Genomic DNA, 12,553 nt, shown 5'->3' on the forward strand with positions numbered 1-12,553 from the left:
CACCTTTAGGTGGAATTATTAAAGAGTTTTTCTTACAACTATGCTGGCAGGCCTTGCACGTATAGCAGGGGAAAAAACTTGCCACTTTCCTTCCTGCAATATCTAATTGTGTGTTCAGACTAGTTTTATTCTCTTGAAAAGTACTAGGAACTAATATTTGCTTTAAGTTTCTTGATTTTCTAAACACTAATCTTGGTCTATCAGTCAAATTCTTCCCTATAATGGGGTCTGCTTGTAGGATGTGCCAGTGTTTATTAAGAATTTTTCTTACAGTACCATGATCATTGCTGTAATCAGTGATAAACGGTGTATCTATAGTATCTTTTTCATTTAAAATGTTTTTTTGTTTTTTTGTTTGTTTATAGGTGAGAAGTGTTTTCCTATTTGATGATCTAGCTCTACTAGTAGCACTTTGGACTAGCTCCTCATCATAGCCCCTATCCTTAAATTTCTCCATAAGTGTCCCTATTTGCTCCTCAAAGTCCATTAGTCTAGAGCAGTTCTTACGTATCCTTAAGGCTTGACCTACAGGGATATTTTCTTTCCATCGTTGAAGGTGACAACTGTCTGAATGTATAAAGCTGTTAGAGTCTACATCCTTAAAGTGTGTTTTTGTCTCAATAGAGTCATTTATCACCATGATTTCTAGGTCAAGGAAAGTGACTTTTTCTTGACTGTAATTAAATGTAAATTTTAGGCCTTTATCATTGATATTCATATTCGTGAGCATGTTATTCAACTCCATTTCGGAGCCCCTCCAAATCATCAGCATATCGTCTATATATCTGCCATAGAGCACCAGGTTTGCACCAAAGCCACTCTCCATGAAGAAATTTTCTTCCCAGTGGCCTACAAAAAGATTGGCATAACTTGGTGCAAACCTCGTGCCCATAGCGGTCCCCTCAACTTGGAGATAGAAATTCTTATCAAACGAAAAATAGTTATTGTGTAATATGAAAGATATACTCTTTAACAAAAAGGAATTTTGTTCTAATTTAATGTCTGGGTCTGCATCCAGATACTTTTTAACAGCCGATAAACCTTGATGGTGATCAATCACCGTATATAATGAGGTGATGTCGCAGGTTACTAGGAACCAATCTTTCTCCCATTTGATTGTATCAAGGATGTTTAAAACCTGAGTTGAATCTCTTAGATAGGAATTCAATTGCCTTACATACTTCTGCAAGAATACATCCACATACTGTGAGAGATTAGATGAAAGAGATCCCACTCCGGAGATAATTGGCCTTCCAGGGGGGTTCTTAAGATCCTTATGGATCTTTGGAAGGAAATAGAAAACCGGGACCCTAGGGAATTTAGGGTCCAGGAAATCTACCTCCTTATTATTCAGAATTCCCAAATTCTTTCCTTCTATAATAATCTTTTTTAGATTGGCTGCGAATTTATTCGTAGGATTCAGTTCTAATTTTTTATATGTTTTTTTATCATTAAGTAGTCTTAGGGCTTCAGATTTATAATATTTTGTGTCCATGACCACAATCCCACCGCCCTTGTCGGCGGGCTTTATAGTCACGTCACCATTCTTCTTTAAGCCTTCCAAAATTAAAAGGTCTTGTTTACTCATATTTGATCTCATATATTGTGAAGGTTTACTTTTTTTGAGATCCCTAAGTACCATTAATTCAAATGTTTCCAAGTTACTCCCTTTGCAAAAAGTGGGATTAAATGTAGATTTATTTTTCAAATCTGTATGGATAAATTTTTCTTGTCTCACTTCAGTTTCTTTAGTCCTGTCTAAGGGGTCTTTTAAGAAATAGCGTTTGAGCGTTAAATTTCTTATGAATTTTTTTACATGTACATGTGTGTTAAACTTGTTCATTTTAGAGCTAGGTGCAAATGAGAGTCCATGACTCAAGATTCTTGTTTCGTCCTCTTTTAGCTGAATACTACTAATATTGAACACCCCATTTGTATCTATTTTATTCTCTTTGCCTCTTTTGCTCGTTCCCCTCCCTCTTGTTCCTCTAGAGGTCTTTTTCTGTTGCCCCAGACTTTTTCCAGATTTTCTTTTTGCAGATTTCTGGATGTGCCCTCCCTTGGAGGGCTTTGTCCTAAAAAATGAGTGTTATTACCTCCAGATTTAGGGGTCTCAAAATGCTGATATGTCTGTCTATAATTATTCCTCACAGGTGTTTGCCATCTATCATTATTTTCCCAATGTCTATTTGAATTGTACATTGAATTTCTTCTATCATAATTGTATCCCCAGTCTCTATTTGTGTTATATATTGATTGCCTTTTATCATGATGGTAGTTCTCATCTCTCGGGTTATTCGTTCTATAGTCCATATGTCTATATGTATTATGTTGATAGTAACCACTATATATTACAGAACAAAATAAAAATGAAGAGATGGATCTAACTACGTCTCAAAACAATTGGACAACAGTCAGCTATAAAAAGAAAGAAAAAAGTAATTATCCCAACCATAGAGATCAGGATTATAGGAATAGGAACACAAACCAATCATGGAGGCCAGACACATACAATAGACAATATAGTGGTTACTATCAACATAATACATATAGACATATGGACTATAGAACGAATAACCCGAGAGATGAGAACTACCATCATGATAAAAGGCAATCAATATATAACACAAATAGAGACTGGGTATACAATTATGATAGAAGAAATTCAATGTACAATTCAAATAGACATTGGGAAAATAATGATAGATGGCAAACACCTGTGAGGAATAATTATAGACAGATATATCAGCATTTTGAGACCCCTAAATCTGGAGGTAATAACACTCATTTTTTAGGACAAAGCCCTCCAAGGGAGGGCACATCCAGAAATCTGCAAAAAGAAAATCTGGAAAAAGTCTGGGGCAACAGAAAAAGACCTCTAGAGGAACAAGAGGGAGGGGAACGAGCAAAAGAGGCACAGAGAATAAAATAGATACAAATGGGGTGTTCAATATTAGTAGTATTCAGCTAAAAGAGGACGAAACAAGAATCTTGAGTCATGGACTCTCATTTGCACCTAGCTCTAAAATGAACAAGTTTAACACACATGTACATGTAAAAAAATTCATAAGAAATTTAACGCTCAAACGCTATTTCTTAAAAGACCCCTTAGACAGGACTAAAGAAACTGAAGTGAGACAAGAAAAATTTATCCATACAGATTTGAAAAATAAATCTACATTTAATCCCACTTTTTGCAAAGGGAGTAACTTGGAAACATTTGAATTAATGGTACTTAGGGATCTCAAAAAAAGTAAACCTTCACAATATATGAGATCAAATATGAGTAAACAAGACCTTTTAATTTTTGAAGGCTTAAAGAAGAATGGTGACGTGACTATAAAGCCCGCCGACAAGGGCGGTGGGATTGTGGTCATGGACACAAAATATTATAAATCTGAAGCCCTAAGACTACTTAATGATAAAAAAAATATATAAAAAATTAGAACTGAATCCTACGAATAAATTTGCAGCCAATCTAAAAAAGATTATTATAGAAGGAAAGAATTTGGGAATTCTGAATAATAAGGAGGTAGATTTCCTGGACCCTAAATTCCCTAGGGTCCCGGTTTTCTATTTCCTTCCAAAGATCCATAAGGATCTTAAGAACCCCCCTGGAAGGCCAATTATCTCCGGAGTGGGATCTCTTTCATCTAATCTCTCACAGTATGTGGATGTATTCTTGCAGAAGTAAGTAAGGCAATTGAATTCCTATCTAAGAGATTGAACTCAGGTTTTAAACATCCTTGATACAATCAAATGGGAGAAAGATTGGTTCCTAGTAACCTGCGACATCACCTCATTCTATACGGTGATTGATCACCATCAAGGTTTATCGGCTGTTAAAAAGTATCTGGATGCAGACCCAGACATTAAATTAGAACAAAATTCCTTTTTGTTAAAGAGTATATCTTTCATATTACACAATAACTATTTTTCGTTTGATAAGAATTTCTATCTCCAAGTTGAGGGGACCGCTATGGGCACGAGGTTTGCACCAAGTTATGCCAATCTTTTTGTAGGCCACTGGGAAGAAAATTTCTTCATGGAGAGTGGCTTTGGTGCAAACCTGGTGCTCTATGGCAGATATATAGACGATATGCTGATGATTTGGAGGGGGCTCCGAAATGGAGTTGAATAACATGCTCACGAATATGAATATCAATGATAAAGGCCTAAAATTTACATTTAATTACAGTCAAGAAAAAGTCACTTTCCTTGACCTAGAAATCATGGTGATAAATGACTCTATTGAGACAAAAACACACTTTAAGGATGTAGACTCTAACAGCTTTATACATTCAGACAGTTGTCACCTTCAACGATGGAAAGAAAATATCCCTGTAGGTCAAGCCTTAAGGATACGTAAGAACTGCTCTAGACTAATGGACTTTGAGGAGCAAATAGGGACACTTATGGAGAAATTTAAGGATAGGGGCTATGATGAGGAGCTAGTCCAAAGTGCTACTAGTAGAGCTAGATCATCAAATAGGAAAACACTTCTCACCTATAAACAAACAAAAAAACAAAAAAACATTTTAAATGAAAAAGATACTATAGATACACCGTTTATCACTGATTACAGTAATGATCATGGTACTGTAAGAAAAATTCTTAATAAACACTGGCACATCCTACAAGCAGACCCCATTATAGGGAAGAATTTGACTGATAGACCAAGATTAGTGTTTAGAAAATCAAGAAACTTAAAGCAAATATTAGTTCCTAGTACTTTTCAAGAGAATAAAACTAGTCTGAACACACAATTAGATATTGCAGGAAGGAAAGTGGCAAGTTTTTTCCCCTGCTATACGTGCAAGGCCTGCCAGCATAGTTGTAAGAAAAACTCTTTAATAATTCCACCTAAAGGTGATCCATTTCAAATAAAAGAGCTTATCAGATGCACGACAAAAGGGGTCATTTATGTACTCCAATGTTCTTGCAATTTGATATACTTTGGAGAAACAAAAAGGATGCTAAAGGATAGGATCAGGGAGCACCTGTTATGTATAGAGAAAGGAAGAGAAGATACTAGACTCTACAAACATTTCAAAGAAGTTCATAAAGGGCAGACAAAGGATTTAACTTTCTGGGGAATACAACACATTAAGTGTCACTGGAGAGGAGGTAACATAGATAAACTACTATGTATAAAAGAAGCGGAGTACATATATAAATACGACACTTTACATCCAGCTGGTCTGAACTCTGAACTCGACATCTCACCCTTTGTTTTAGATTAATTTTGGCTTAAGTACGACTTTGTACTATTCTATTTCTTATTTTTATTTTATTTCTAATAGTTTCTAATCAACTTTAGATTCTCACTATTTAAAAATTAAACGTTTAAATTTAGTCACTGTACAATCTTGATACCTTTTGTTTTATGGGATATATATGTATCCACTTTTATTAGTCACAGGACCTCTGCTACTCTTTCATAGTTTAATATTGTTCACTATCGATAAATTCGATTACTGTGTCATTGCAAGCACCTATATAATTTCCCATAACGGCAGAAAACTGCAGTTATATATAATAAAAAAAATTTCACCTTGGTTGGTAGTATATATAAGCATATTTAAAATAAAAATAAAAATGTTTTTACTTATCTTTCTTTAAGTACATTAGTATATAATGACTTCTAGCACAAAGTCACATTTTTTGACCATTTTAGTAAGGATGCTTTGTCGCTCTTTTAAATCCTCCTTTCAGTGAAAGTAATATTGTTCTTTGAAAGCACCTTTGAACCTGAGTTAAACCTTTATTTTTATTCTTATTTGACTGCAAATTGCGGCCAATATACAAATGCCCCAATTCAAGCATCTCTAGATATATTCTCAAATCCAATTAGATATAAGTGGTTTGTTTCTTATTTCATTTAGATATATATTTTTTCTAAGTTGCCAGTACTGTTGCCAATAGACCAATTGTATTAAACACACCTGCCAGTTAAAGTAATCTCACCTGACCAATAGGTATGAGTCTACACTGTTTAAAAGGAGGCTGTAACTGGAGCTAATTCATCTTGAGAAAGCCCTGTAAGAGGGAGAAACGCGTTGATGATAGTTACAGCTGCCTTACACTTCACATTTTGTCTATAAGGACTGTATTTCTGTATTGGAGTGAAAGATTCTTAAGCTACCCACGGACAACACGAGGACTACACTGTGAAGGGTCATGCGCTTAAATTGAAGCCGGTCTCAAGTCACACACTAAAGGTCCGTTTACTATTAGATCTACAGAGGAAATCTGGTTATACTGTGACCCTGCGTGCGATCCTGCACTAAGAGCGGAGTTCACCATCTATATTATAGCGGCCGCTATAGTTTACCTTCAAGCTATCCTGACCAATAGGATTGCCCTACAGAGACGACGCCTCCCGATTTGTGACGTCACGGGACACGTATATGCCTCACGGAGGTGACTCTTGATACACGGACGGTACACCTAAAGGTAAAACGGGTTTACACTTACCCGGCTTCGGTTCTCTTTTGAATCATCTGAGGACTTTAGATTTGATGCCGACCTCCCCCTCATAATACTGAGACAAGGTTTATATTGGCAACAGCAGTTTTTATTTTGTGTTTTTTATACATCGGAGACGTCCGATTCTTAAGTGATCTATGTCTTTTTCTTTTTTGTAGGACATGTACCAATGTGATTGTTTGTTTTAAATTATATTTGTTAAGCAAGTAAATTTATTCTTTTTTTATCTCAATTTGTCTGCATAGCAATTATTTTTAAACTATTTAGCACCTTTAGCTTTTTTAGCGCTTCTCCTCGTTTTCATTCTTTCACCTATTTATATTCAGGTCATCTTCTCAGGCCTGCAATTTCATTGGCTGATGTTGCAGCTGCATCAACTTTTTGGTTGGAAACTTTAGCGCAACAAGAATTGGATTCTGATTTGTCTAGCATTGTTCGCTTGCTTCATCATGCTAATCATTTTATTTGTGATGCCATTTTTGATATCATCAAAATTGATGTTAAATCTATGTATTTAGCTATTTTAGCTAGAAGAGCTTTGTGGCTTAAATCTTGGAATGCTGACATGACTTATAAGTCTAGATTGCTATCTCTTTCTTTCCAAGATAATAAGTTATTTGGTTCTCAGTTGGATTCGATAATTTCAACTGTCACTTGGGGGAAGGGAGTTTTTTTGCCTCAGGATAAAAGACCTAAGGGTAAATCTAAAGCTTCTAATCGTTTTCGTTCCTTTCGACAGAATAAGGAGCAGAAACCTAATCCTTCCCCCAAGGAATCTGTTTCCAATTGGAAGCCTTCCTCAAATTGGAATAAATCCAAGCCATTTAAGAAACCTAAGCCAGCCTCCAAGTCCGCAAGAAGATGCGGCCCTCATTCCAGCTCAGCTGGTAGGGGGCAGATTAAGATTTTTCAAGGATGTTTGGACAAATTCTGTCCAAAATCAATGGATTCTGAGTATTGTCTTTCAGGGGTACCGAATAGGATTCAGAGTAAGACCTCCTGTTAGAAGATATTTTTCTCTCACGCATCCCAGCAAATCCAGTAAAGGCTCAGGCTTTCCTGAAGTGTGTTTCAGACCTGGAGTTTTCAGGGGTAATCATGCCAGTTCCGTTTCAGGAACAGGATCTGGGGTTTTATTCAAATCTATTCATTGTCCCAAAGAAATAAAATTCATTCAGACCAGTTCTGGATCTGAAAATTTTGAATAGTTATGTAAGAGTACCAACTTTCAAAATGGTGACTATAAGGACTATTCAGCCTTTTGTTCATCAAGGATATTATATGTCCACAATAGACTTGCAGGATGCATATCTTCATATTCCGATTCATCCAGATAATTATCAGTTTCTGAGATTCTCATTTCTAGACAAGCATTACCAATTTGTCGCTCTTCCTTTTGGCCTAGCCACAGCTCCAAGAATCTTTTCAAAGGTTCTTGGTGCCCTACTCTCTGTAATCAGAGAGCGGGGGTATTGCAGTGTTTCCTTATTTGGATGATATCTTGGTACTAGCTCAGTCTTTACATTCTGCAGAATCTCACACAAATCAACTAGTGTTGTTTCTTCGAAAACATGGTTGGAGGATCAATTTACCAAAAAGTTCTTTGATTCCTCAGACAAGGGTCACCTTTTTAGGTTTCCAGATAGATTCAGTGTCCATGACTCTGTCTCTAACAGACAAGAGACGTTTAAAATTGGTTGCAGCCTGTCGGAACCTTTAGTCTCAGTCATTCCCTTCAGTAGCTATGTGCATGGAAGTTTTAGGTCTCATGACTGCAGCATTGGACGCAATCCCCTTTGCTCGTTTTCATATGAGACCTCTCCAGCTTTGTATGCTGAACCAATGGTGCAGGGATTATACAAGGATATCACAATTAATATCCTTAAATCCAAATGTTCGACTATCTCTGACTTGGTGGTTAGATCACCATTGTATAGTTCAAGGGGCCTCTTTTGTTCGTCCAACCTGGAGTGTGATCACAACAGCTGCGAGTCTTTCAGGTTGGGGAGCTGTTTGGGGATCTCTGACAGCACAAGGGGTTTGGAAATCTCAAGAGGCGAGATTACCAATCAATATTTTGGAACTCTGTGCGATTTTCAGGGCTCTTCAGATTTGGCCTCTGTTGAAGAGAGAACCGTTCATTTGTTTTCAGACAGACAATATCACAACTGTGACATATATCAATCATCAGGGTGTGACTGTCCCCAAGCTATGAAAGAAGTATCTCGGATACTTGCTTGGGCGAAATCCAGCTCCTGTCTAATTTCTGCGGTTCATATCCCAGGTATAGACAATAGGGAGGCGGATTATCTCAGCCATCAGACTTTACATCCGGGGGAGTGGTCCCTCCATCCAGATGTGTTTTCTCAGGTTGTTCAGATGTGGAGTCTTCCAGAAATAGATCTGATGGCTTCTCATCTAAACAAGAAACTTCCCAGGTACCTGTCCAGGTACAGGGATCCTCAGGCGGAAGCAGTGGATGCGTTGACACTTCCTTGGTGTTATCAACCTGCTTATATTTTTCCGCCTCTAGTTCTTCCAAGAGTGATCTCCAAAATCATCATAGAGCAATTGTTTGTATTGCTGGTTCGGATGTCCAGTTGCCAACCTTGCCCACTTCCATTAAGGCCTTCAAATTTAATGATTTAAGATCCTGTGATTCAGATAGAGCATGAAATATTAAGCAACTTTCTAATTTACTCCTATTATCAAATTATTTTCATTCTCTTGGTATTTTTATTTGAAATACAAGAATGTAAGTTTAGATGCCGGCCCATTTTTGGTGAACACACTGTGTTGTTCTTGCTGATTGGTGGGTAAATTCACCTACCAATAAAAAAGTGCCTTCCATGGTCTGAAACAAAAACATAGTTTAGATGCCTTCTTTTTCAAATAAAGAAAGCAAGAGAACGAAGAAAAATTGATAAGAGTAAATTAGAAAGTTGTTTAAAATTGCATGCTCTATCTGAATCACGAAAAAAAAATATTTGGGTTCAGTGTACCTTTAATAGAGAAATTGTTGTCCCTTCCTTGTGTCCTAATCCTAAGAATTCTTTGGAGAGATCCTTACATTCTTTGGATGTGGTAAGAGCTTTGAAATATAATGTTGAAGCTACTAAAGATTTCAGGAAGACTTTTAGTCTATTTGTTATTTTTTCTGGTTCTAGGAAAGGTCAGAAGGCTCCTGCTGTTTCCTTGGCTTCGTGGTTAAACTTTTTGATTCATCAAGCTTATATGGAGTCGGGTCAAGCCCTGCCTCAGAGAATCACTGCTCATTCTACTAGATCAGTCTCCACTTCATGGTCTTTTAAGAATGAAGCTTCAGTTGATCAGATTTGCAAAGCAGCAACTTGGTCTTCTTTGCATACATTTACTAAATTCTACCGTTTTAATGTATTTGCTTTTTCAGAAGCAGTTTTTGGTAGAAATGTTCTTCAGGCAGCTGTTTCAGTTTGAATCTTCTGCTTATGTTTAAGTTTTCCTTTTCATTTATGAGAATAAACTTATATTTTGGGTTGTGGATGAATTTTTTTTAGCGGGAAAAGGCTGTTTTTATTTTATCCCTCCCTCTCTAGTGACTCTTGCATGGAGTTCCACATCTTGGGTATTGCTATCCCATACGTTACTAGCTCATGGACTCTTGACAATTACATGAAAGAAAACATAATTTAAGTAATAACTTACCTGATAAATTCATTTCTTTCATATTGGCAACAGTCCATGAGGCCCACCCTTTTTATGGTGGTTATGATTTTTTTGTATAAAGCACAATTATTTCCAAATTCCTTTGTTGATGCGTTTTACTCCTTTCTTTATCACCCCGCTACTTGGCTATTCGTTAAACTGAATTGTGGGTGTGGTGGGGGGTGTATTTATAGGCATTTTGAGGTTTGGGAAACTTTGCCCCTCCTGGTAGGATTGTATACCCCATATGTCACTAGCTCATGGACTCTTGCCAATATTAAAGAAATTAATTTATCAGGTAAGTTCTTACATAAATTATGTTTTTCAAGAGTTATGTAAACTTGCCGATAAAAGGAAAATTAAGATATCTGATATATATAATGTAATATCACATAAATCAATTGATAGGGAATTAGATAAATGTATCGATAAATGGAAGAGGAACTGTAAGATAGAAATATCTAAACAAATAATTAGTACTAGCTTGAAGATAGTAGAGAGGAAGAATACTATATCCGCTGACCAACGAGAATCTCAATTTAGAATTATAAATCATTATATATTACCTAGACAGGTTTGTAAATGGAGAGTGGACGTTAAAAATTGCTGCCCCCCATCACTTCTCGGCCTTTTGGCTAAGATCAAGTGTAGTATCTGTTCTTATCAGTTTAATATCTGATACGCATCCTATCTGGGTGCCATATATTAAATGGATTTTTGAAACAGGGAGATGGAAGAAGAGCTTGCTCTGTCCACTCCATGCATTGACCTGGTATTGCAGTACCTCCAGGACCGGTGCACCAAAAAAATTGCTGCCCCAAATGTTTGTTATTTAACCCTGATTTAAAGGGATAGAAAACTAATTTTTTTTTAATTTGGCATTATATTTAACATTTAATCTCATTCTATATTGCAATAAACATCTATTTCATAAAATGAACGCTTTTAATATAATTAACTTTATAATATTGTAATCTAGCCCAAGCCCTCCAGAGCTGAGCGCTATCCTCCAATAAGTGCGATCGTACGCACATATCAACAGTTTCAAAGATGGCCGCCAGTGCATGCCCACTTCTGCCCGTACACTAGCTACATCACAGTAACGCTCAAGTAGCAGGCTGAACGTTACTGTGTACAAACAAAATGCAAGAGGGGCTGGGCTAAGGGGAGGTTACTTTAACTGCTAGGCACTCCCTTCTTCTTACATAGCTGCGCTGTTGCTGCCAGAACAGCACAATTAGACAAAGCAGTGTTTTTGGACTCACTTTAATAAGTTGATAGTGCTTAATAATCTACTTGGATTTTAAAACAATTTATTTTGTATTATACAAGCAAGATGCTAAGTGGAGGTTACTTGCACTGCTAGGTACTCCCTTCTGCTTTCCGGGCCAGTGCTAACACAAATAGCGGGCATGAGACGGAGGCAGCTAATGGGCTAAGTGACTTTTCTATATTGTCAACATAAAGGGGTATAGCTATTAATGTGCGAGTGGACATGATACGAAGTAGCGCATCATGTCCGCTGCACATTGATAAATGCTGACATCATACGCTGTCGGCATTTATCACTGCACCAGCAGTTCTTGTGAACTGCTGGTGCAATGCCGCACCTTGCAGATTTGCGACCAATCGGCCGCTAGCAGGGGGTGTCAATCAACCCGATCGTATTCGATTGGGTTGATTTTTGTCCGCTGCCTTAGAGCAGGCAGACAAGTTATGGAGCAGTGGTCTTTAGACCGCTGCTTCATAACTTCTGTTTCTGGCAAGCCTGAAGGCTCACGCCGAAACAAGGGGCATCAAGCTCCATACGGAACTTGATAATATGCCCCATAGTGTAAATTTCAAAATAACTTGGGATCTCCACACACATTTAAGAAGATAAAGTAAGCACGGCATCACTCACTGCAGAGTTACTTTCCCTGTTTGCTAGCATCCTTGCATGTTTTGTAGAGGAGGCAGGTGCAGCAATTATGAGCATTAATTTAATGTTCAATATGGATGGTGTGGTAGCAGCAACATTACTTGAATGGCTAAGACATTTTTTTTTATGATAATCAGATAAGCGCAGAGGGGAGAACAAAAGATTGTCGCTTAAGTTATGTACTAAGCAATGTGCAAATGTATAAACAGCAAGCATTATAAACAATTGCGCATTGTTTAGGAGCCGTACATATTAGTAACGATAATTACAAACTCATGATACAGTACTGCAGGACTTGTCACTGACTTTGATAACTTCACACGGCACTATTGATTATTATTATTCAGTATAGAATCCACATGACAGTCCTGTCAGTCAATTTTAATATGGAACGCCCTACATTCGACGTGCTTGTCAATCAGTTGACAAGTTCACTGCCCATATTTAAAAAGTTTGTTA

At 37.1% G+C, this 12,553-nt stretch overlaps 1 protein-coding gene and 1 non-coding gene across 3 annotated transcripts in view; both read left to right on the forward strand.

The window, feature by feature from the left end:
- Window positions 1–12,553, forward strand: part of LOC128650033 (microsomal glutathione S-transferase 2-like) — a 141,611-nt gene that overhangs the window by 96,995 nt on the left and 32,063 nt on the right. The gene's annotated exons all lie outside the window — the stretch shown is intronic.
- LOC128650577 (U2 spliceosomal RNA) lies at window positions 10,789–10,979 on the forward strand. Its single transcript, XR_008400865.1, has one exon. It is a non-coding gene; the product is annotated as a U2 spliceosomal RNA (small nuclear RNA).

The sequence above is a fragment of the Bombina bombina genome, chromosome 2 (assembly GCF_027579735.1).
Source record: "Bombina bombina isolate aBomBom1 chromosome 2, aBomBom1.pri, whole genome shotgun sequence".
Classification (NCBI taxonomy): Eukaryota; Metazoa; Chordata; class Amphibia; order Anura; family Bombinatoridae; genus Bombina; species Bombina bombina.